The following is a 26481-nucleotide window of genomic DNA, read 5'->3' on the forward strand; positions in this document are numbered from 1 at the left end:
TTTGCAAATTAATGCTGGGATCCCATTCACTCTTAATAGAAGTTTTTTTGTGTTATACACAGACTCAGTGCTTGTGAGTGGAGAAGTATTGCCTTAAAGGCACCCAGGAGTGGTGGTTAATTTTCCCAGATTATTGGGTGGGTACTCGAGCCACTTCTGGTTTGTATTGTTAAGAGGAACCCCTAAATATTGAACGCAGCCTTGTTGCTGACGACACCACCTGGCAGAAGGGTTACACTTGATAATGACATTTGTTGCAATGAAAGATTGCTTTATACAGTCCTGAAGGGCATGCTGTTTAAAAAAACACTTCACACGTTCTCTAAAGGGGTGAAATTAGGTGTTTGAAACATTCAGAATTAGGCCTGTAAACCAATGGGATACAAATAGTCTCTCTACCTATCTAGATTGGAATAGACTGGCCAGAGATTTAGATTATATATGGATGGATAAAGGCAAGATTTTAAAAGGCTGGCTTCTTTTTTCAGGGTGAAGTTAACCCCTCAGGCAGTCAGCTCTTTTCTTTTCCTTCCTACTGTGCAGATGGTTATTCAAGATGGATTACTTGGCATTCACTGATTCCTCCCAAAACTCTGACTTTGGCAATGCATATTGCAGCTATGAATAGATGCAGGATAGGAAAAAAAATTCATCTGTAGCTCAGTGGCATATAACTCTGCTATACTATACAGCAGGAAGATTCAGACATGAGAATGAGACTGCACTGTCTATAATCTTGGTGAGGTCACATCACTCTAAAAGCTAGATTGTGCCTTCAGACACAGCCTTGTGCAAGGGGCCACATATAGCTGTGCAAGGAGGAGCCTAGGGAAGGAACTGGGCTTCAGAGAATCCCAATTCCTTCCTTATTTCCCACGGCTCCCATTATTTGGAACCTTAATTACCAATAGTAGATTACAAACAGCACCCACACCAGCTCAGCTGTGTTGTCATGAGCATGGGGAGGAGAAGAGAATCGCTGTTCCATTTGCTTCCTACCCTCCTTCTCCCATTCCCCTGAGCTGGGGCAGAGGAAATGGGAGGAGGCTCTTACTCTCCCCTATAACTCCTGCACAGCTATGTAAATCCAGGCCAAAATTTTTATGCTACATTTTTATGCTGAAATGTGTCTGCCATTTTTCTCTAGCTAGGCAAATAGAGTACACCTGCTATTCAGCACATGCAATGCATCTCTACACGTTCAGATTAATACAGTAATGCTAGTTTTTTATATGTATACATTAAAGCCTGCTGAAAAGGCAAAGGCTGCTGTTCATATTGTGTAGCATTTTGTTGCAAAACTGGATGGATCTCTGACATGGGGTGTATGTACCCCATGCTGGCCCAGCAACCAAAGAGTTAATACAGGCACTGCTGGCTGCTGCTGATTGGAAGCCTCCCAGCAGCTGGAAGGATAAAAGGGCTGGGAAGCAGTGGGGGCAGGTACCAGAGGATTGAGCAGGTTAGAGACTGGAGCAGCACCTACCAGACAACTACTGAAGAGCTGTCCAGAAACAACAGCCCAGGAGGGGATGATCTGACCAACAGGCAGGTGAGCCTGCAGAGACCATAGGGAAGGTAAGAAGATGCTCAGGGCACTGTCAAAGAACCCTGATTTTGCTTATCTAACTTGAGAGCCCTGAGCTGGAACTCAGTGGAGTGGGTGGGCCTGGGTTCCCCTACTAACCCCCAATGGACTTGGAACTGAAGAAAGGCATTTTGGGCTCCTAGGCACCAGGATTAGACTCAGCTCCACTAAGCTAGGTGAACCCAGGGGTTGTGCTATGCTTGGCCAGAGGGGGCGCCATTGCACTGACCCTGCCTCACAATCTCCTCTTTGCTGATGAGGCAGCGATTATCCATCTGCTAGAGAAATTCTGTCTGCAGGGACCTAAGAAAGAAATTCATTCTTAATGTGGATCCTTCCTAAATGGTTTATCCCCACCTGTGTCATGGATGGTTCCTACTGTTGCTGACTTGCCGCACTCTGTGATGCCCTACTTGCAGTAGAGATCTGCATCCGGTTTCATTGCTGGTTGTGTCAATTTCCCTGTCTGTGGTGGAATTAATCTGTGTTCAGTTTTTGAAGAAAGGCATGCGCCCTGTGCATGCCTGCATAGTCTGAACAGTTACAAGTTGCTACCTTCAAACAGACCTTCTGAATGATTGTAATGTTGTACTTTCTTCCCCACTCCCACATGTGCACACAGTTATGTTTCCTTTCTCTCTATTATTTTTGTTCATTTCCTTAACAAAAAGACCTGGAAGTGACCGCGGCTTTTAGATCAAAATATCCTTACATACAGATCAGATCTAACCTGTTATTTATAAGCTGGAAAATGCTCTGAGGCTCATTAGCAACCTGGTCTGCATGTTAGTCACAAAAAAGCCAAACAGGGCATTTCCCATCCATATTTGTAAACCATTTCTCTTAATCTTCATTTCTTGTTAGATGTAATTCACTGTAGAAAAAGGTAACATGGGAAATGGGGTGTGGTCATTTTTAACCTGATATTACCTAACACTAAATCACAGGAGACACACACTATTTTCTTGGCTGATTTTTGCTAGCAGATACACCTGATTTAAATCATAGCATTATGACCAGGTATGTTTTTGTTTCTCACCAAATCTCGGGGCAAATAGTGAATGGTTTTGTATATCACTATGAATTCTTGTTTTATTTTTTAAGTGCCAATAGTATGCTCAGTGCCATACAAGAAACTTGTTCCAGTCCTTGCTCTTTAGACCTCACACTCTAAGGTTAGCTTGACTATAGGCACAGCTCTCAAAAGGGATGGGCAGGAACTACTTGAATCTGAATCTAGTGGGGCCCTACAGGGGACAAGGCTGGATCCAGTACTAGTCACCATTTTCATTAATGATGTAGATAATGGAGTGGAGAATATGCTTATAAAATTTGTGGATGACACCAAGCTTGGGGGTGTTGCAAGCACTTTGGATTAGAATTCAAATGATCTTGACAAATTGGTGCATTGGTCTGAAACCAAGATGACACTAATCAAGACAAATGCAAAATATTACACTTAGAAAGGAAAAATCAACAAAGTGATGCAGCTGCAAAAAAGCTAGTAGCATTCTACGATGTAGTAACAGGAGTATGTACGTCAGACACAGGAGAGCACTGGTGAGGTCTCAGCTGGAGTACTGGGTTCAGTTCTGAGTGCTACACTTTCGGTATAATATGAACAAATTGGAAAGAGTCCAGAGGAAAGCTTTTTATCAAAAATAAAAGGTTTAGAAAACCTGACCAATGAGGAAGGGCTAAAAAAGCTGGGTACACGTAGTCCTGCAAAAAGACTGAGAGGGGACCTGATATTGGTCTTCAAATAAGTTAAGGGCTGTTATAAAGGGATAGTGATCAATTGTTCTCCGTGTTCAATGAAGGTAAAACAAGAATTAATGGGCTTAATCTGCAGCAAGGGAAATTTAGGCCAGATAGTAGGAAAATCTTTTTAACTCAGTAAGGATATTTAAGCACTGGAATAGGTTACCAAGGGAAGTTGTGGAATCCCTATCATTGGCAGCTTTTAAGAACAAGTTAGACAAACACCTGTCAGGGATGGTCTAGGTATACTTGGTCCTGCCTCAGTGCAGGAGGCTGGACTAGATGACCTCTGGAGGTCCCTTCCAGACCTACTTTTCTATGATTCTATGAAGAGTAGTCTCAAGAGGCACTATGACTGGGGAGGTGCCTTCACTATAGGGCTAACTGGGGCTCTTACTTGGGCGTTGCCTCTGACCTCCTCCTGTCCAGAGTGTGGTGCTTTACATCCTGGCTAGCTTGACTGTCCTGGGCTATAGGCTAAAACCTGAGCATTGCTTACACTCAGGCTGGTAACCCACCCACTTTGCAGTGTGGATACAGGCTAAACTACTTGAGAGCTGATAGTCATCCAGTATCTTCTCATAATTCTGCCCATGTGCCAGAAATACAAATAAGCTCTCCCACCATTCACTTGGAAGAATCATAGAGCAGTTCAGCTTATTGCCTCACTAAGAACCATAAGCAATGACCCCAGGTGGCTCACATGCAGGGCCGGCTCCAGACCCCAGCGCGCCAAGCGCGCGCTTGAGGCGGCATCCCGCGGGAGGGCGGCAGGCGGCTCCGGTGCACCTCCCACAGGCATGCCTGCAGAGGGTCCGCTGGTCCCGGCGGCTCCGGTGGACCTCCCGCAGACGTGCCTGTGGGAGGTCCACCGGAGCCACGGGACCAGCGGACCCTCGGCAGGCACGTCTGCGGGAGGTTCGCCGTGGGACCGGCGACCGCCAGAGCGCCCCCCGCGGCATGCCACCATGCTTGGGGCAGTGGAAATCCTAGAGCCGCCCCTGCTCACATGGGTGAGTGAAGCACCAGTGAAGATACTGTAAACTGAGTATGTCTTTACAGTGGGGCTGCTCATACCTGGACCAGGCTAACATGAGTGCTCATACCTCAGTGCTGATCACTTGAGTTACTTCTGCAGTGAAGACATGCTTTGAGCAATAGAATTCTTCCCTGCTTCATCCTCACTCCCAGTCGCAATTGACTGCTAATCTCTAGCTGCAGAAAACTACTGACACCCTGTTGTTAGTGCTGGGTCAGTGAGTAGGAGAATGAAGCCCAGGCACCACTTCTGCCCCACCCCTCTGGAAGTGGATTAGTAGGTTAGTAGTCCCACATATCCCTGGGACCCAAAGTCCAAATAGCTCACCTAAGGGAGTAAGAGAGGTCCTCACTCCTTCTTAATCCCTTGCAGGGGCCCATACAATGTCACCCTGAAACGCAGACCAACAAGACACACCAGGAGACCCAAAGAGCTGCTAACATGGTGTTTTTTCTAAACAATTACTGTATTTATCTTTTCAGATTGTGGGCCACAAGGAAGGAGAAGGTCTTTATGAGAGACTTAAATTCAGAGTGGGTGGGGACCTGGTATTCTGGTACCGGGACACTATTTCTTGTATAGGAGCAGCTTGAAAGAAAGCACATGGATGGGAATGAGCGGAGGTAAAGGCAGTGTTGAGGCTGGCCTTATTGGCAAAGGGAAGCAAGCAGGGGACTGTGTGATAAGAGCTGAGAAATGAGATCCAGGCCAGGGAAGAGTTATGCAGTACATCTGAGAACCAGGTACTTGCAGAGCTCAGCCCTATGCATTATTCCTGGATTGTGCAAATTGTGTCAAATTCACAGACCCCAGAAGATACTACCTGCTTCACCGCTAAATAACGTAAAGGAAAGGGAGTGGTATCAACCCTCATCCCCTCTGCAGTCAGTATTTTTCCTTGACTCAAACAAAGGCCATCCACTACTTTATAGATGAGATGTTGCCCACAGACTGCATTGTAGGACTCCATAGGCCACCTTTGGTCTGAGGCTGCATTCTGGCCATTGCAGAATTACAGTATCTGCTGCAAGTTATACTGTAACAGATTTGTCTGGATAAATTCTGAGCAGTGACTACAGAGGTGAGGCGGTTCAGGAATTCATCTGCCCAGGCTTTCCAAGGCCTATCATTTCAGCATTTTTCTCCTTTAGTCAGTCCATCATTTACTGTGCATCTTCACTTCCCCACATGCTGACTTAATGCTGCAAAGCACACATGTCTGATCAATATTCTAAGACCAGAAACTGTTTCCCATCCTTGTAGGATTAAAGAGTGGGGGTGGGAACAAAACCGCATACATCGTAACTTCTCAGAAGTTTGACCTGGTTTGTTTGTTCATTGAGTTTTTCTCCTGGGTCTGGGCTCCCCATGGTAATATAATACTGACCAGGCACTGCCATGTTATGGGTAGACATGGTGAAAGAACACAGAGCCTGGAGAGATACTGTGGGAATCAAAGACTCCATTATATCAACCTAGGCGTGTGCACGGGTGTGCCGGGTGTGCCCAGACACACCCTAATGACCGAGGGCCGGATCTGACCCTCAGGGCTTTGGATCTGGCCCACAGGATTTGCCCCACAAGGTGCGCAGGCCCCATGCCACTTTCAGAAGAGGTCAGCACGACACCATGTCCCTGGGGCCCCGCTGGGGCAGAGGGCTCCGTGCATTGCTCCAGGCACCACCCCCTGCAGTTCCCATTGGTCGGGAATGGGGAACCATGGCCAATGGGAGCTTCGGGGGAGGTACCTGGAGGCGTGGCAAGGGCAGCGTGCAGAGCCCTGTGGCCCCCCCCCCCGCCAGGGGCCTCACAGGGATATGGTGAGCAGTGTGGCATGGGCCCAGGGCAGGGAGTGCACCACTACAGCTAAGCGATGGCGTGCCGGGGCCCGAACCCCTCCTGCCCCCTGCCTCCCAACTCCCTGCCCTGAGCCCCCTGCCTGCATCTTGCACCCTTCCTGCACCCCAATCCCCTGCCCTGAGCCCCCTGCCTGCACCCTGTACCCCTTCTGCACCTTGCACCCCAAAATCCTGCCCTGATCTCCTTCCTGTACCCTGCCCCTCAACCTCCTGCCCTGAGCCCCCTGCCTGCACCCCCGTGCACCCCAGCTCCCTGCCCTAAGCCCACTGCCCACATCTCACACCCTAACCCCCTTCCCTGAGCTCCCTTCTGCACCCTGCACCCCCATGCACCTCAACTACCTGCCCTAAGCCCCCTGCCTGCACCTTGCACCCGTTCTGCACCCCAACTCCCTGCCCTGAACCCCCTGTTGCACCCCGCACCCCTCCTCTGCCCCAGTCCCTTGCCCTGAGCCCCTTCCTTCACACCACACCCCCTCCCACACCCGACACTCTCTCCTGCACCCCAACCTTTATGATGTTCACCTTTTAAAATAAATAAATAAATTTTAAAATTCCCTGGGTGCACACCCTAATGAAATGTGCTGTGCACGCCTATGTATATCAATAGACTATACCTTTGCAGCATGCTTCTAATCATAGGATATTTATCTTTCAAAGATGCATTCCTCGAGCTTTAATCCTACATGTTCTTCCTTTTTGCACTTGCAACCTGCCAGGCTTTGTACCAGAGGACAAAGCAGCTGAAAAGAGGAGTCTCTATACCCACCTACCCCATTTCATTTCAGATACAGAGAAATTAAAATGTAGGGCTTTGTGGGTGAATTGTTGTGACAGTCACTTGATGACTATGATTTCAGTCAAAGTCTTTATAATATTAATAGAGATGTGCTACAATACACAAAAAAGGTGCTAAAAAACCACAGACAATTCAATAATAGGTTTTTACTTTCAGAACCACAGTTTGTTTAAAAAAAATCTGACGCATCATAATCAGTCAAGTGGTGTGGTCTACTATCGGTCTACCATGTCACACTACACAGTTGTTTGTGTATGCACAGTCATAAAGACACCTCACTATACTTTGATGTGTGCTTTATGCTTCATTAAGGAATAGTCAATGGTGTGTCATTACTAACAAGAAATGCACCAGGCATACAAAGCTGTAGGAAAGGAATCCTTGCTAAGCATGCTGAGTGGCCAGTGTTGTATTCTGAGGCTCTGTGGTCTGAGAGATGGCAGTTTGCCTTGTGCTAGCCCTCCTGAGCCCCACAGAGTCACACCCAACCAGAAGCCTGACCCTTTTTCTTCATTTCCACTTGTCATACTACAGACAACAGTGATGATACCTTATGGCCTTTGAGACACTTGTGGCTCTTTGGGGTCTTGCAAGTAGGTCTTCTGAAGTGTTTGTGACTGATCAAGCTGTGCTGTTAAGCAGAAAACTGATCACGGGAGCACTTCCCAAGCTGTCTGGCATATGTGAAAACAGCACTGGGAGCAACTAGGATTCTTTGCCATCCCTCCACATAACTAAAGAAATGAGGAACAGGACAACAGGGAGTGATAAGAAATTGTGTTGATTAGCAATTCAGGGATCCACCAAAAAACTACAGAGCCACATCTTTTCATTCTGCTGTAAAATGATCATTGTGGTGTTGAGTCATTGTGTGATGGCAGTAAATTGTCATGCTGCAACATCAGGATTTGAGAATCACAACACACCACCTGGTACTCCTGTCTCCTCAATTGCCTGCACTGAGGAAGCTGCTCTTTGAGGTTGGAAAGTACGACTCTGCAGAATAACTTGTTGCTTTTAACATACAGGAATTGATTCTCTGTTACCCTAAAGCTCCTTAATGCTACTCTGGCCTCCCCAGCTAGTGTAAAGCTGATGTAAGGGCCCTATCTGACCCTGCTCCCAGCCCTGCTGTAAAGGGCAGATCAAAGGGGTCGCAGGAGCATGGCTGGAGTGCACTGCAATATGGCTATTCTCTGCTTCCTGCAGAGCGTAAACTAGAGTAGCCCTGACACGGCTATAACATGCAGGGCCACATACAGCTCCAGAGTATGGGGGACACAAGTGGCTTAAATAAACCTCCTTTGCCCCCATTCCTCCACCCATGACCCAAGTGCTGAGAATCTGGCTGATGATGTTTGCTGGAATAGCTGATATTGGGAGAGGTCACTAGTCAAACTCTGAGGATGATACTGACTTGGCAGTGGTAACTGAAGTCACTTTTATTGTAAGTTAGACTTGAGGGGCCTGATTCTTACCCCGATACTCAACAGTTCTATGCAGGGGTAACTCCAATAGGCCTGATTCTGTGTTTCCTTATAACCTGTTTTATACTGCACTGCCTCTACAAAGGGGCTGCAGAGGAAGTGTAGCTGCTATCAGTAACATAGGGGCTACCCCCAGATGATATAGACCAGGGTATACCAGCCCTATGCTGCCCTTGGTGTAAGACGTATAGGTGGAGTAGTGCTGAGCTCTGGTTAGTCTCACCCCAAAGTGACCATTGCAGCTGAGTATATTTTAGTAGCCCTGAGCCTATTCCAACTTGCACACTGGGTCAGGTTGAATGTATGGGAAGGCACAAAAAGGGCATACAATTATCTTAGCTTCCTCTGTCCATTCCTGCACCAAGCATGGCTCTTCAGGAAAAGAGAAACAAGACCACTGACATTAATGGAATTCTACCAATGTAAATCTGATGTAACAGAGTAGAGAATTAATCATGCTATGTCCTGAGAATCCCTGTTTCTATTTATAGTTAAGTTTTATTAAGATTCACTTTCTACATGAAGGAAACAGAAAACTTTCCCTTTTTTTGCAACAGCACAGAATTAATTTCATGGAATATTTTTGTTAACACAAGTGAGAGGGGGGGAAAAAGCAGCTGAGTGTCAAAAAAAATATTTCAGAAAGCATGTCTTAGGACAATCCAGAACACACTACCATTTACCTGTGCACCTATGGAAACATAATTCTGATTCAGCATTTCATTTGCCAATCGATTCTAGCAACTCCTTCCAGTCTAGTGCCAGGTTTTCATAGCATAACAGTGAGATCTGCAGAGATGGAAGGAGCAATGAATTACATGTGTAAAGCTTGCAAAAGCCAAAAATCTCTTGTCTCTGAGGTGGAACCACAGAACTGCTATAGAGGTACCCATCAAAGGCCGGCCTGCCTGCCTGCCTTCATTCTTACACTTCAAACACCATTATGGGCCAGATCCTCAGTAGGTATAAATCTGTGTGAATGTGCATTGCCAAGAAGGGGCAGGAATTGGACTTGGCTAACAGTATCACAGTTATATAAATCCTCCCTTGCTAGGTGTGAAGAAGTTCTGTCCAAACATTACTGTATAATGGATAGAAGCAGAGCAGCACCTTTCACCCTGCTAGCAGTTATGAATGGCTGTAATGCTAATACTTCACTATCCATGGACATGGATTAGAAGAAACTACAGAATATTAGGAAAGAATCATGAGCACCTGCTTTGCTAATTGTTTGTACATAACATCGTCATTATTCCTCAGCTAATATGTTTGATTTATTGCTTTTAATATCTTCCAAGTAATGCTCTTGGTAATTGTAGTTATGCTATTGATATTCAGAGACACTTAATCCCATAGGAAACCATTGCTTTTAAATCCAATGAATAAGTAGTGGAGTAATATGAATATTCAGAGTGCTTCTCATCAGGTTTTCTCAACAGCTATCCTCTAAATGCAATTTCAGGGACCTAAAGGAAACTGTTTAATATAGTTATTGAATGCTCCCCAATTCATAAGACTCTGCCCTAGCTGCCTCATGTATTTTATGCATAACAAAGCCTTCTAATTAAGTAGGTGAAAGAAATGGATTGCCATACCCACAAGGGGACTGATCATACATGATTATTAAGCATTATAAAAATCCAAAGACTTCTCCCACCCAGAAAAAAGGAGTAGAAAAGAGTTAAGGGGAAAGAACCTTCATTACCTTAGAACAGGGAAATGAATGACAGAGTTTAAGCTGACTAACACTGCAGTGCTTTGCTGGAGGTAATGTATATTTTTCTTGGAGTAGCTGTGTGTTGTTTGAAGTTCCTCAGCCCCTTTTTATTTCTCTTTCTTACAGCAAGACACAATGGCTTTGAGCCTGAGTCCAAGCTGAACTCCATTTGGCACCAGACACGAGAGGCCATGGGCAAGGGTGTTCTCCCACAAGGTGCTAGGGACTGGTTCTGCCCACCCCCTATTCAGCTTCAACCCTTTCTACACATAAAATGGTTTGCCAGTATAGGTATAACTATACCACCAAGCCTCCCTAGTGGAGATGCAGAGGTTTTTTGTCAGCCTGGCTTAAACCATTTCCCTGAACAGAATAAGTTGTATATACAGTCCTACCAGAAAACACTGGGGCTTTTGTTGGTGTAATTATGCCAAGCAGGAGGAGGATTTTTTCACACTTCTAACCAAGATCGATACATCACTGAAACTTGTTAGTTTAGAGTAGGCCTTAGGGTTGCTCTAAGTTGCACTTATTTGTAACACCCCCTTCCCCCCCATAGGCTATATACACAAGTTGGTGATCAACTGGACTGCATCAGCACCCCAGCAGATTCTGTCCACCTATCTTTGGGGGGGGGAGTGCCTGTATAGAGCCTGATCTGTGCCAGCTGGGGATTTCCCCCACACTTGAGGGACCTCCAGCTAGTCAGTTAGGGCCCAAAAGTTAGCTTATGTGCCACCAGAGCAGTGCAAAGGGCCTAAATGTGGCTGAGGATCTGTCCCAATTCACTTAAACTTGGAAAATTCATTAATATGTAACCCCTCTGCCAGGCTGAAACAATAGCAGCAAGGGCCAGGTTCAATACCTAGGGGTCCCTTCCCCACAACGTAATGCAGACCAGCTCGAGCCCCCACCCAGTGACCTGGGAAAATCTTACACACACCCCTGGGCGCCTCAAGGAGGCAATACTTCCCCTCTCGCAAGCACAGACTCTTGGTGTAGCAGAAAAGGTTTAATTACATAAGATAAACAACAACAAGCATGAAATTTGGAAAATACCTCAACGGGAGTTCATAGGTCAAACTGTGAGCAAAGACCCACCCCAGCAACTTGGGCCGTGTCCTTCTCTCTGGGCCCTTGAGTCCAGCAACCCCCCTAAATCACCCACAGTCCCAAAAGTCCCACAATTCAAAAGTCTCTGTCCCGGGTCAGGCAGCCCAGAGTTCAAGAGTCTCTTTGCAGAGGTCCCCCTCCCCAGCCTAGGTAGAAAGGGGCACCTTACGTGGTTCGGGGCCAGCTGCCCTGCCTCTTCGTGGGGTTCTGCTTCCACTAGTCGTCCCCGCAAACAGCTCAGCTCTGCTTACTCTGTGGGCTGCTCCACTCTGCCAGCTGCTTTGGTCCACCAGCTGTCCTGTGATCCGCTCCAGCCGTCCTCACGAGCTGCTCAGCTCCACTCACCCAGTGGCTGCACAAACTGCTCCACTCTGCTCTGCCAGTATTGCTTCAGGCTCCCCCACTCATCAGCACAGTGCTCTCAGCTCAGCAAGTCCAGCTCTTCAGTGCTCTCAGCTCAGCAAGTCCAGCTCAGCAAGTCCAGCTCTTCAGTGATTTCAGCTCATAGTAGGGGAGCCCCAGTACCAGTGAATTCAGCTCAGTAACCTGCATCTAGATTCTTAAGGGAATCAAAAGTTACCTCTGATGTTCCACAGTGGAGAGAGGCACAGGTGCTTCTGGCTCACATAAGGAGCCTGCACCACCAAGTACAGATACTGACCCCCCCCCAGCCTCTCTCCTTTCAATGGGTTTTGGAACCCATGTGCCCCATCTAGCAAGCGCTATCCAGCTGACAATGAAACCCCCCATCACAAGACAATTTTGTAGTTCACCATTTACCCAATCAGGGTGACAACATTTCATTCCTCCTGCCCCAATAACAACGAAATTGGGGGCTCCCACAGCTGTGACAGTAACCATCCCATGCTGCTTTGCGGTATGCTAAGTGGGGTGGGAGTGCCCATGCAAATAACCGAAATACCAATGCAACACTTTCCGCACTCCCCATAATTTACCACCAGATGTCAGGGTGGGGCTCATCCTGACTCTGCTTACAAATATTTAGTGATATTTGCATGAAATTATTTTCTAGTGGCCTGATTGATTAGGTCCATATCCTGTGAGATGCACACTGCAGGTCCCAGCATTTATGTGGTGCAGGGATGTGCTGACATCCGTCTCTGTACCTAACTGAGGGCTGAGCATTGGTGCTTTTATGCTCCCTTCCTCCACAGGGATGGAATCCCCAGATCTGCACCTCTCAAGAACCTGGTGACAGAGAGGAAATCAGGATTGTTTTATAAAAAATATGTTGATCATGTCAGTCTGTTGCTTAGTGGTCCAACAGTATACGGGGTAATGGGATGTTGCTATCCCAAACACAATACAACAAACCCAACAACAGAAACAAAGATCTATTGCAGTGGGACCGGGGCACCTCTTTTCCTTCCCCATGCCAATCATAGAATAATAGGGTTAGAAGGGACCTCCAGAGTCATCTAGTCTTACCCCCAAGGTAGGCTGCCAGTCAGTGGACACACCACAAGCCAGGCACACTTCGAGGCAATCCTCCACACACACCCCTCCAGAAACCTTGTCTTTGCTCAGGGCCCAATCCAACTTGCATTGAAGACAGTGCAAGTCTTTCAGTTGATTTTGGCAGGAGATGTATCGGTCCCTTACTGGACATCAGCCACATCAGGTACCTGCTCACAATGGTTCAAGCTAGGGGAAGCAGTCCTCTACTATCACCTGATCAACAGCAGACCAGAGCTGGAAGAGTTTTGCAAGCTAGGCAGCCCCTGCACAAATGGTTCACTAGTAAAGGGGCTGCAGATCTTAATGCCCACAAAATGTATTATGGGCTGAGTTTTGGGTTCAGTGATAAACCCAAAACTGAACTAATGTCAAGTGAGTTCAGGTTTCATTGCAAGCATTTTGCACAGTTCAGTTGTCATCCTGATAATGGGAATGCCATGTAGGAATGGGGTAATGTGTGCCCCTATGTAACTACTGTTTTGTGTATTGCATCATTAAATTTCCACAGTGCCTGCCTGCCCATCTGCTGTGAGGTTCTCAGTTTGGAAGAGCAATTTTTGTTCAGAATGGATGGTTTTACAAAGACCATCACACACCTTATTGTCTCTCATGGAGACTTTACAATGGTTGGTTCTTAAATTTTAAATGAATCATTGAGACTGAAAGTAGTGTCTGTCTGTCTGTTGATCATATTGTAAACTCTCTGAGGCTGGGATCCTTATTTACTATATTATACAATGCCCAGCACAATGGGGCTCTGGTGTTGAGGCCTCTACACTCTACTACAGTATAAATGTTGATGGTTATTTATTTGTGGCCCTCATCACTGTAGTATCTGAGACTTTTTCACATTCCCTAGAGGAATTTCGGTCCCAAAGCCGGTGAATGTATTGTAAGACTATTGTGATTTCATCTCTCACCTAAAATCTGCTTCCAATATTGTTCAGTATATAATAAAACTGTAAACACTTCCCTTAGACCTTCACTCTGAAACTTCAAACAGATAAACAATTTTATTCATGAATTAATTACTATTGTTTTGTATTAAAAAGACTTTTAGGCACTATGGTCCCAAACTAGGATCCCATTGTGTTAGGCACCGGACAAAAAAATAGTCTGTGCATAACCATTAGTTTAGTCTCACCCTTTGAAATTTCATTCTTCTTGAACATAAATTACTCAATTTTGCTTTGTTATAAATCTAGAATTACTTCAGTGAGGTCAGAGAAGATACTCCAGATTTATACCTGAGTATGAGAGCAAACTCTGGCCTTCAGTGTGCAGAATAGAGCAGGAAAATTATTTGAGGTAGACAATAATTAAATTTAGCATCTTTTTTTCTTTTTTGTGTATTAGCCATGAACAGATTTAAACTTTTTTACAAATTGATTTATTCATAATTATTCAACAGTTTCAAAACTGTTGTGTGATTGGTCACAACATGTTTTTCTGCACTGTGGCTGCATAATTGAAAACACTTCTAAGCAGGATGTAGGATTGAATAAGTCACTTGTGGTCATGACCATTCTTGGAATTACATCTTTATCACAAATATTTGTGATAATTTCTTTTTCCACAAACAAATAATTGCTCATATGACTGTTCATAGAAAGTCAATTAAAATTGGCTTGAATTCCCTCAAAATATTTTTTTATTTGAACAAATGTCCACACTTGTATTCAGTATTTACTCCTTTCTAGTAGATGTCCACCATAATTTCTGGATTCAGTACTCTTTTCTGGGAGGTAGGGTCTGTCCCTTTGTGGATACTACTACTGCTAAGTACTGAGAGTGCTGTTGCAGTAACAGATATATTGAAAACTGTCATGATGATGAGTTAAGTTGCTATACATATTTCTTTTAGAAGTTCTATTTATCACTATAGGTAGCAACATATCATTATGCATAAAAGAAAAACAAATCTCCAGTGTATGAATGCTGATAGTACTATTAAGCTCTTCAAATTACCAGTGCAGGATGCTTAAAAAAAATCCTTAAGTACATAGCAATGAGACACTGCTTCAAAGAGAATCCTCAGGCTATAAACCCAGCCTGTCAGCCTTAGAAACTTGTACCCAGAGTATGAACAAATGTGGGGTTTGAAGCTATGTTGTGTTGGCAGACATGAAGCTTGTTTTAATGTTTTTAATTTATTTGTACTGTGCATCTTTTATTTCTCAATGGCATTGAGAAGTAGACAATTAAGGTTTAGTTCTGTATTTCTTGTTCTGAAAGGGGGTGTTTTGGGTGCAAATGAAATATAGGTTTGGGACCTGAAATGGACTGTTTTCAGTCTACATTTCTCAACTTTCTTTTCCCAAAGGACAGTTGAGCACTGACTGCATTGGAGAGCAACTGAATCCTTATAGCCGCAGAGACTTTCTTATGTTAAGCTGCACTCATTAGGAAATACTCACTAGTGCAGTTACTCTGCCTCTGTACTTCTTCATGATGCCACACAACCTGGATTCAGCACTGGGCATATTAGACACTACCAGGATATGAGGGTCTCAGACAATTTTTATTATTCTTGCAGGTACACAGGCAAAAAATGTAACTGCAATAATATTATTCATATGCTCAATACTGTGATGTACTGAGGCAACCTCTCTCCTTTCTTGTTGTGTTACCGTGGAGGGACACTTGGAGGGCTCACAATAGAACAACAGTGAAACTGCTAAGCAGAGTGGTGGTCAATATTCCATGGTATTTGGCGGGAGGGAGAAAATACATTAGCTGGTTGGGAATCCTCAGTGCCCAGTGCTAGCTGAAAGTCTCTGTTACCATAAGCAATAAGGAAAGGAGAGGTGGTGTTTTAACTGCATTGAAAGTTACTAATCCAACAGTTGTAGCTGCCTGAGATGACTCCAGACTCCCCTGCTGCTGTTTGTAGTTTGAAAGGCTTGGGGGCCCCTTTTATTGTACAGATGGTTAAAACACAGGGTATCAGTGGGGTAGTTAGGAAACACTTGCAGCCTATTGTGGGGGCGGGAAGGGAAATAACAGCTGGCATGTGTGGTGAACTTCATTTTTCTTTTCTTTAAAGAAACCATATCTCTTTTCTCTGTTCTCTATGTTCTGTACTCTTTTTATTATTAAAGAGGGTCTCTTCAACCAATAAAACTAAATGATGATTTGCTTGTGCAGTTGTGTGCCTTCTGTTTAAAATGCTGAAGGGAACATTTTGTGCTTCACAGCTGGACCCTAATCATCCTGCCCTTGTTAATTCACATCTCCTCCCCTCCAATTGGATGTGGAGCCAAGGAAGAGCCTCTCTACACAGCATGCTTCCTTACAACACCTGTGAACTGCTGAGTTGAAATCTGTGCAGTAGATAAGGCTGCTAGGAGTAGTGTTAACTGCCTCTGTGGCTTTTACCTACCTTGAGTGAAAGGGGTAGTGGACAGTCACAAGGAAGGAGGTAACTAATGAGGTGAGAGGTAGGCCAAGATGCTGCTCAGAGGGGCAGCTCTCTTTGTGCACAACCTGGGGAAGTTAATGACGCAGCCTGATTTTCCCCACAGCTTCTCTATGAGGAGAGAATATGCCAGGTGCTCTGCAACATAAAAACCATGTGGTGATTTCTTCCTTCAGTAGGTTTCACCATAGGAGGGAGAGCACACAGGCGTTACTAAACATTGCTACAACTATCTGTCAAAATTAGAGCTGGTCACAATGTTTCAAAATTCAAATGTTCAGTTCTGATTTTTGTCAATGTCTAATGGTGACCAAAAATGGGGAGTGGTGGCTTTACCAAAATAGTAGTTTGGTTAGTTTTGGTTTTCCTCCCTATTTCTTCAACCAGCTCCAGTCAAAAGGTTGGGTCAGATTCACTGGTGCACCCCAGCTGTTCTGCACAGCCCTTATGACACAAAGCAGCCATAAACTAGAAGTGTTAAAAAAAATAAATAATAATAATAGCGGTGTTTAGTGTTTGCAGCACAAACCAGTGAATCTGGCTTTTTGTCTTATGAATCAAGATTAAATTCCATGTTTGTAGTTGCACTGCAAAACTGTCAACTCTCCTGCAGTCGCAAGATGACATCAAATCTCTCACTCTCTGGAACACCCTCATCACCTGCATTTGGATGGTGAGCAAGACAAATGTTCTGGGCTCCATTGTAAGAAGACCTGTTATCAAGGGGTGAGAGGCATCAAGACACAGAGAGCGAGAGAGACAGGAGAAAATGAGAAAGAAAGGGGCTGAGGGGAAAAGTGGTGTCAAATCAGAAAAGAAAAATGTCTTGAAGGGAATGTTTATGAAAGAGAAATTAGCAAACATTTAAAAAGACAAAGTATAGACATACTAAGCTGAGGGAAAACAGAGACTCCAAGAGATGGAAGAAAAGTGTTGAATAGAAAGAAATAAAGGTTGTGGGAAAGAATACATAGTAATTTTTCTTTGTATAGAAAGTTTGCTTTGATACATCATCATTCTTTGATGTAATGGTGGCTTGGCTGTTTCTAGAAAAAGAACTAAATGCATCTGAAAACCATCCCAGATTTGGACAGGGATGGAGTGATGCCCTTACTCTAAAATGACACTTTTGAATGCTGTAGGTAACCTTCATTTACTTTTTGAAAATGTGATGTTTGTGAGGCACTAAATCCTACAGCCATTCTACATCTGGGACACTTGTACTACCGCTTTGACGCAGCTAATTCCTTTGGGGATCCAGACCCAGGGCTGCACCATCTGCCAATCAATAAACTTTGACCTTTACAGACATTTCTTACTGAGCTAATCAGAATCTTTTTGTATTTCTGAAGGTTTTGTTCTGGCTAAGGGCTTGGCTACACTTGTGAGTTAGTGTGCAATAAAGGAGATCTGTGTGCACTAGCTCACTCCCTATCCACACTGGCAAGGCACATAGGGCACTCTGACTCTGCAGCTAGAGTGCTCCTGGTACTCCAGCTCGGTGAGAGGACTAACGTTTGTTGTGCCTTGGCTACAACGTATGGGCGTCAATGTGAACAAGGTGTTGCATTACTGCACTCTGATCGGCCTCTGGAAACGTCCCATAATCCCCTGAAGTCAAGTGGCCACTCTTGTCATTGTTTTGAACTCCTGCAGAAATGCCCTCTCAAAGCTCCATTTCTGACAGCCGGCATGCAAGCCATTAGTGTGGAATGTTGTGTGTGTAAGAGAGAGAGGGGCAGGGGGGAGGTCTGCTGCTCTCTGAACTTACAAGACAGCATGCTGATGTGCTCCCAGCCCCACAAAAACCCACTCTCTTTCCCCCCCACATACACACAACACACTCCGTCACACTCCACCCCAACCCTCCCATTTGAAAAGCACAGTGCAGCCACTTGCATGTTGGAATAGCTACCATAATGCACTGCTCTCTGTGGCCATTGCAAGAGCTGCTAATGTGGCCATGCCAGGGCGCTGTCAGTGTGGACAGACTGCAGCACTTTCCCTACTGTGCTCTACGAAGGCTGGTTTAACTCAAAGTGCTCTACATCTGCAAGTGTAGCCATGCCCATACATTTCTACTTCAGTCTGCACCATGGATTCCTTGAAAATGGAGTGCTGGGTGAGGGAGTTCTTTCTCAGTTAGTGCCCTGTGCTGGCAGCACATTTTGGAAACAAGGAGCTTAAAATTAATTATTATTCAAATGTCCTAAATCTACGACTGCTGGCTGTGATTTTTGTCAGCTTCCTCTAGAAAAGGACAAATCGATACTTGGATGAGAGCCATGCATGAATAAGTGATGCAGGAGGCTGCACTCTTAGCTCCATGTTAAACCAGAGCCCTAACAGTGTTTGAGGTAACTGTTCTGCTGGAGGTGGTATCTTTTATTTGCAATGTTAACTCAAGGCCCTTCCCTAGGCCACTAATGATCTCATGGCCCTTGTAGCAAAGAGTCATGGCCTCCCTCCCAGATGGATGCAGGGACAGCTGCAAGTCCCCCACCCCCAGTGGGCAGAGCTGGGACACCCACCCCACCAGAAGCAGAGGGGTGGGACAGGAACCGGAAATATAAAAGGCCATCCCTCTAGCTCAGTTGGAGAGGAGATGACAGAGGAAAGGGGCGTCTCTAACTCGCTGCTGGAACTCAGACCCAACAGCAACTGCTGCAGTGCCTGAGATCTGGAGGGACTGCCAGAGTTGCCTGTCACCGGAGACTCTGAGGAGTTGCTGAGGCTGCCATTAGCTCTTTACCCCAGCAAGATGGACAATGACCCCGGGACCCAAACCCTCAAACAGGAGTGTAGGAAGTAGCCCAGGGGAGCTGAATATCATTCAGCTGTGTTGCTGGCTGACAGCCAGACAGCTTGTTGCGGCCGGATTTCCCTGCTGACCCAGTGGCAGGCTACTCTGCCACTGTTGGGGCCCTGGGATGGGATGCAGTGGAGTTGTGTGGGCCTGCATCCCCCTGCCACCCCCATCCCCCTCCTGGGGTGGCAGCCTCTCCACCACAGGCCAAGAGGCCTATGTTTTTCAGTGGTCCACCAGAGGCAGGGCCCCTGACTTTGCTGCCCCGCCCTGTTTGAGGTCCTGGGCTTAGACTCATTATTGTTCTGTCCTGAGTACAGGCCCAAGCTTCCTGACTGTGCTGCCCCACCCTGTTTGAGGGATGGGCTAATAGACTGGTTACTGTGCTGCCCTGACTACAGGCTAGAGCCTCCTGATTTCGCTGCCCTGCCTTAGGGCCTGGGATAATAGACTCATTGCTCTGCCCTGAATATTGCCCAGAGCTGCCTAACAACTTGCTGCCTCACCCTGTCAGAGGCCTGGGGCTTATGGACATTGCTGCTTTACCCTGACTGTAGGCTGGTGCCCCCTAACTGTTTAGTGTCTGGTCAGAGGACCAGGGTTCCTAGACTGGGTTACCCCGCTGAGTGGCAGAGATGCTGATGCTGATTCCCCCTTGAACTGTGCTGTTCCAGAGGACTTGTAGTGAGGGGGGTGTGACCTCCCTCCCCGACCAAGGGAGAGTCAGCTGTGACCACTTTACAGCCCTTTTTGCCAGAGTAGAGGAATTAGCTATCCTGTCCTGGTCAGGTTCCACTTTGAGTAACTCCCCTGTAATTTCAGGGGATATTAATTTTGATACCTATCAAACTATCTAAATACCTCTGCATTTCCCACAACTAGTGAAATTAAGATCAATAACCAATTAGTTTGCTTCCATCTTTAATATAGATTAGTTCCAAACCACCCTTTCTCCTCTTGAACTTTGAGGAAGTTTGGATTTGGATCTAGTACTCATTCTGAATGTCATGGGTCAGTCCCAGCTCAAGAACATTAACATTAACTTTCAAACTGAAAACTGTCAAGGTAAATTGACCTGCATTCATTATGCATTTCCATCTCTGAAGAGTTTCTGTGCAAAAAACATCTGCGTAAGCTCTGTTTTGTAGATGTTCTATGACATGCTTCAGTACATTCTTCAGGGAATTTTAGGCATCAGAATGTTTCATTCTTAGCAAACTGTCTTTGTCAAAAGACTTCTGATTCCAGAGGCTGCGGATACAAAATAGTACCAATAAATATATATTTCTGTTGCAGAGCTGCCTCGGAGGAGGGGGGGCACGTGGAGCAATTTGCCTCAGGCCCTGCAGGGCCCCCCCCAAGAATTCTCTGGCCCCAGCCTCCGCCTTCCACCATCCCCCAGTGCCTCAGCGCACCGCATCCAGGGGCAGCCCTGGACAGAGCTAAAGCAGCGTGGCTCAGGCAGGGCCTGAGCTCCTGCCCACTCAGAGCCGCATGATAAGGGGGCGGGGCTGCGAGCTCCAGTCCTGCCGGAGCAACACCACTGCAGCGCTGTCCAGGGGCCAGGGCAGCTCCTGGACGCGGCATGCTGAGGTGCTGAGAGAGAGGAGAGGCAGGGGTAACCCAGGAGCGGCCTGGACAGAGCTAAAGTGGCATAGCTCAGGCAAGGCCTGAGCTTCTCCCCACTCGGAGCCGCATGGTAAGGGGGTAGGGCCTGAGCTCCTCCTGCTCAGAGCCACATGGTAAGAGGGGAGGGCTGCGAGCTCTGGGCCAACCGGCGAGAACTTAGGCCCCGCTGGAGCCAGGCCGCTGTCCAGGGCCACTCCTGGATGTGGCGCACTGAGGCTCCAGGAGAGGGGGGAGGCAAGGGTAAGCAGCATGGCAGGGGGCTGGGGCCGGGGGGATTGGATAAGGGGCAGGGAGTCCTGGGGACAGGGAAAGGGCAGAGGTTCTGGGGGGTGCAAGGGGGGGTTGGATTGTGGGTATTCCAGGGGTCTGTCAGGACTCAGCGGGGGGATGGATAGGAGTCAGGGAACAGGGAGGGTTGGTGGGGTGTGGGGGCCTGAGGGGGGGCCTTGGAGGGGGGTTGGGGAGGGAGTCTCAGGGTGGCAGTGAGGGGACAAGGAGCAGGGGCAGTTGGGGGGCAGGAAGTGGGTGTGGGTTGGATAGGGGGCAGAGCCAGGCTGTTTGGGGAGGCACAGCCTTCCCTACCCTAAAGCTCATTCAGCAGTTTGAGGCTTGCAGACAGCTATTTAACACAAAGAGCCAAGCTGTTATCTTTTCCGTGGGGGAGGGATCACATGAAGAGCAATATCCTACACCACCTATCTCCTTCCCAACCCTACCAAGGGAGACCCCCACCCCTTTCCCTGCATTCCCCGAGGATCCAGAGAGGTTAATTCAGTGGTTCTCAAACTTTTGTACTGGTGACCTCTTTCACATAGCAAACCTCTGAGTGTGTCCCACCCCCCTTTTAAATTAAAAACACTTTTTAAATATATTTAACACTATTATAAATGCTGGAGGCAAAGCGGGGTTTGAGGTGGAGGCTGACAGCTCGCGACCCCCAGTAATAACCTCATGACCCCCTGAGCGGTCTCGACCCCTAGTTTGAGAACCCTTGGGTTAATTTAATTTTAGCACCCTGTGTCCATTCACATGCCTGTGCTATTTTGAGCATTTCAGTTTTCACAACATAGGCTCATCCCAGATTCTGGAACAAGCTCAAATGCTCAGTTCATGGAGTATGTACATAAGCTATACTAAAGACAAACCCACAGTAACCATCTCCAGTTTGTGAGGGACCCCATGGAGCCATTCTCTAGGAAACAGATAAATGCATGGAGGTTAAGTCCATTAATGGCTGTTAGCCAGAATGGGTAAGGAATGGTGTCCCTGGCCTCCATTTGTCAGAGGGTGGAGATGGATGGCAGGAGAGAGATCACTTGATCATTACCTGTTAGGTTCACTCCTGCTGGGGCACTTGGCATTGGCCATTGTCGGTAGACAGGATACTGGGCTGGATGGACCTTTGGTTTGACCCAGTATGGCCGTTCTTATGTTTTAACCTAAATGAACCCAAAGTTATGGAGACAGCTATGAGTCAAGGAAGCCAGCAGAGTATCAGAAACCTGGAAAAATCTCTGACTGGATGGGCTCAGGCGTTTGGTCACAAGCTGAGGTGGTTCAAAAGTTTTGGATTTTTTTAAGCAGAATTTTTTTATTTTTTCTTGTAACAAACACAGCAAGCAGCAAATATTTGGCCACACATTTCTGAAACCCCAAACCATATTCAGGTTTTGGCAGAGTAATTTCAGCTTTTCAAATAAAAAAAACACAACAAATTTTGAAAGAAAGCAGACATTGTCCGTGATTCTTTTTCTGCTTTTTAAAAACCCCTAGTTTTCGATCCAGAAAAAGTTTTGAGGGAAAATATTTGTCCAACCCTTTTAATGAGCTTTAGTGCCTTTTAGCACTAGCTGATGCTGAGAACTGGTGATACCTTGTAAAGGTGACTTGAAAAGTTTTCTCAAAACTGGGTTTGTGCCGAGATGCGGAAGGTTTTTTAATGTTTCTTTTCCCAGGGCTGCCGGGGGGGGGGGGGGCGGCAAGTGGGACAATTTGCTTTGGACCCCACAGGGGCCCCCATGAGAATACAGTATTCTATAGTACTGCAACTTTTTTCATGGAAGGGGCCCCTGAAATTGTTTGCCTCAGGCCCCCTGAATCCTCTGGGCGGCCCTGTTCTGTTCTAAAACAAATAAGTGAATTATGTTCTGCTGAGAGAAGAAGAGTGGCATAAATGTAGCCATATTTGGCTACAATCTTCTAACAAGTCTCTGTTTCAGTCATTGGTAACTATGTAGCTGTAGAGCCCAATCCTGAATATTTCCATGCATAGGAAGTCACTTTGATTTTACAAAGGAATTATATGCACAGGACTAATGGTTGGCATGAATGGCTATAATGCTATAATTCGTGTTACTTAGTGATTTCTAATACAATATTGCATTAAAAAAATAATGGGAAATTGCTTACTTGAGTGTAAAAGTGGATAATTATGTATTTCCAAGATCCACTGAAAATCAAACTATTATAAAATGTTTACCATATTATACATACAAAATCTATCTTAGTCTGAATGGCTTACTCTAAACTGTTTTGTTTTTCAAGTGCAGTCAGTTAATTTAGTCCTAATTTGTATTCTGTACACACATGTATTTTCAGAACATTTGAAAGTTGCATGATGTTCTATTTAAGCAATGACTCTGGAGAACTCTCTATCTCCCATCATTTACTGACCTGCTCCTTTGGGCCAGAGGCCTAGCTGATGGCAGTTAACTTTCCAGTTCACTGTTTGCTGACAATAAAAGCTGATCCACTATTTTATGGAAATGACTATTGGAAAATCAATACTCCTTTGTTGATTAATAACTGATTTTCCACCCATCTAAATGCTCATGTCGATATGTTGAATTTGCTTTTAGCCTTAGAGTAACAGATGACACAGCTAAAATATAGCATGCCAGCTCTCTCTGCAACTGCTGAGCTCCAACACCTCTCTTCTTTATCCTACGAAGTTTCTCCACTGAAAATAAAGCCATAGTAACTAAAGAAGATTCAGGCATTTTACATGTTTTGCTTTTAAGTCAAAGGTAAATAACTACACAGCAACCCTCTGCCTCCCACTAGATGGTGCTCAAGCACTTTATTTACAATAGTTTACAAGGATTACAGAAAAATAAGTAAAAACTTCTAGGAAGCACAGAGACCGATGAATTGACCCTAATTTATAGGAGTTTACCTTTCCACTGCTCCTGGATTGTGGCAGTGGCCAGGCAGTTGTTTTAACAAAAAGCCCATAAAAGTAAATGGAGAGTTATGACAAGCCTGTTAGTTATGTCTGGCTATGTTGGACCTGGACACTCTCTTCTCACTGGCATTGACTTTACATCAGCATAACTCCATTCATTTCAGTGGAATTGCTCCTGATTTCTGCCACTTGCAATGAGACAAGAATCAGTCCCTTTGATTGTACCTGATATTTCTGTTAAACTCCAGCTAGTTGGCTAAGGTACTTCTGATTTTTATAGCTAGAATTTTCCTCTGTCCCTGCTTGATATGTCATTAGTAACAACTAAGGATTGAGATCCGAAAGGCAGTAAATACATTTGTATTTCTAAGCATGGCTGAAGCTCTCACTCATTAAAATCACTTACATGTAGCATCTACTCGCCTGAGTCATTAATTTCCTTTTTATAGATGTTGCCTCTGTTATTTTGATGCTTTGTCATTGAGGTTTCCTCACAATGCCCCTGTTTTCCATGTCACAGAGCACAAAGGTACTGTACCATTAGAGATGAATAATACAGGAACAGACAGAGAAAGCAGACTAAAACAGAAAGGAATTTGTACTAGAATCATTAAGAAAATTCTGCTGCTCACACAGAAGCAATCTGTGAAAGGAAACTCCATTAGGAAGCCATTACTGAGGTGGAAATACAATTAAAGCACCATAGTAAAGTAACAGAAAATGTAGAAATAAGGTTAATAATAAACTCAATTCATTGATTAGAAAAAAATACTTTCACTGTTGCATGAATGCACAAAGCTTAGAAGGGAAATTAAACTGTCAGTCACTTATTACATACTCATTAAATACAGAGGAGTACGTGGACAAATTGGATGGGCAGAGAACACTGGAGTGGGCCTTTAATGCAAAAACATAGCTCCCCCTAACATTCAAGAGTTTCATGTGGGCATGAAGAAGCAAATATTCCTCCCCAGAAGCTTCTTGTTATATGTGGTTTATACATCTACTTACTGTGTGTTTTGCAAACTCAGCTTTTTGCACAACAAAATACCTTGATTTCATCTTATCTCATTTTTCCTGGCATTCCTTGAAACTGGAAGCACTATCTTTGGCTTTTAGAACAGAACGTTCTGTAGCAAAAGTTTCTCTCCCCTCTGCTTCTGCCCTCCCAGCTCACGCTCCATTTCCCCATACTTACCCAACAATACCCAGCCCCCCAAATTCCTCCTCCACTCTCTACCTTCCCCCCATACTCCCTCTTTTAATGCATCCCTCATCTTTGGCTCTTCATGGAGCTACTTCAAGGTGTGTGAGGAACTGAGGGTAAGGGAAGAGCAGGGATGTGTCAGGGTGGGGAAGTGAAGAGTTAGAGGGATGTGTGTGTCTGCAAGGTTTGGGGAAGAGGTTTTTGGTTGGGAAGAATAGAGAGGTGCAGTGTGATTGGTCTGTGGCATGGGAAGCCCAGTGCCTCTGTGCTGAAACACTCACACTTGAAGTGCTTCCTCAACACTGCTGCCTCTGTTGCTCTGCAGTGCACTGCAGGGAGCCCCTCATGTGCTGCATTGTCTCAGTCAGAGACTGGTTTCTCTATGCTGATAGAGCCAAGGCAGCAACCAGGGGAAATGTGTCAGAGCTGGAGAGAGAAAATCCTGATAAACTTGTACATTTTCAAAACATGCCTTTTTTTTAAATTGAAAATGGAAATTCTATCAATGAATCTTGGTGAAACTCAAATAGATTCCTTGAATAAGGAAAAAAGATCTAATAAAAAAATGCAAAAGCTTAAAAGTGGCCTGAGTAGAAAATGTTACCAGAATATACATATGCATGCGTGTGTTTGGGTGAAGTTTGACATTTGTGAACATTGTGGCTCTTTAGAGGAACCCAAAAAAATGTGAGCTAACCAGCCAACATTTCAAAAAGGGAGCAGTTTTAAATGTTTCTTCTGCAAGAGTTAGTAAATATTTTTCTTAAAAAATGACATGGAAAAATCAGTTGTCCACTGAGGATTACTGTGCCAAAATCAAAGAATAAATTTAACCATTAAAGTGTGAAGCCGAGGGATTTTAGTCCTGCTTTAAATGCAAATCTCAGCATTTAATTATGTAGTGGGTGATTTTTCAAAGGCACAGATGGGAGTAAGACGTGCAACTCTCAATGCCCTTAGAAAATACCCCCCTAGTTACTAATAATGCCTCCACAATGTTAAAAAGAATATCTCATATGGTTTTCTGAAGCATTCTAGATTTTTGAAAAAGCCATACCCCACTCTATTTCCTGTTATGTGTTCTTTACAGTAACAGCCTGTACTTTAGATTGTAAATTCTTTGGAGAAGGGACTCAGTCTGGAATATCTGTGCTACTGTATTAATGAGCCAATACATTCAACATGCAAACAGGACACTTTAAGACCCAATGTGTAATATTTTGTAACTGTATGTGTGGTGACCTTTGTGACTAATACATTGGTAATAAGCAGGGCCCTGCCAAATTCATGGTCCATTTTTGTCAATTTCACAGTCATAGGATTTTTTAAATTATAAATTTCATTATTTCAGCTATTTAAATCTGAAATTTCATTGACTGGACTTTCTCTGCCCTG

At 45.2% G+C, this 26481-nt stretch overlaps 1 long non-coding RNA gene across 1 annotated transcript in view; it reads left to right on the plus strand.

The window, feature by feature from the left end:
* Window positions 1-1286: 1286 nt before the first annotated feature.
* The window catches only part of LOC120401541, a 36982-nt gene continuing 11787 nt past the window's right edge, over window positions 1287-26481 (plus strand). Inside the window, exon 1 of the long non-coding RNA XR_005596520.1 lies at window positions 1287-1578. This is a non-coding gene — a long non-coding RNA (uncharacterized LOC120401541). The remainder of the gene's footprint in view (window positions 1579-26481) is intronic.

This window comes from Mauremys reevesii, linkage group 3 (assembly GCF_016161935.1).
Source record: "Mauremys reevesii isolate NIE-2019 linkage group 3, ASM1616193v1, whole genome shotgun sequence".
Classification (NCBI taxonomy): domain Eukaryota; kingdom Metazoa; phylum Chordata; order Testudines; family Geoemydidae; genus Mauremys; species Mauremys reevesii.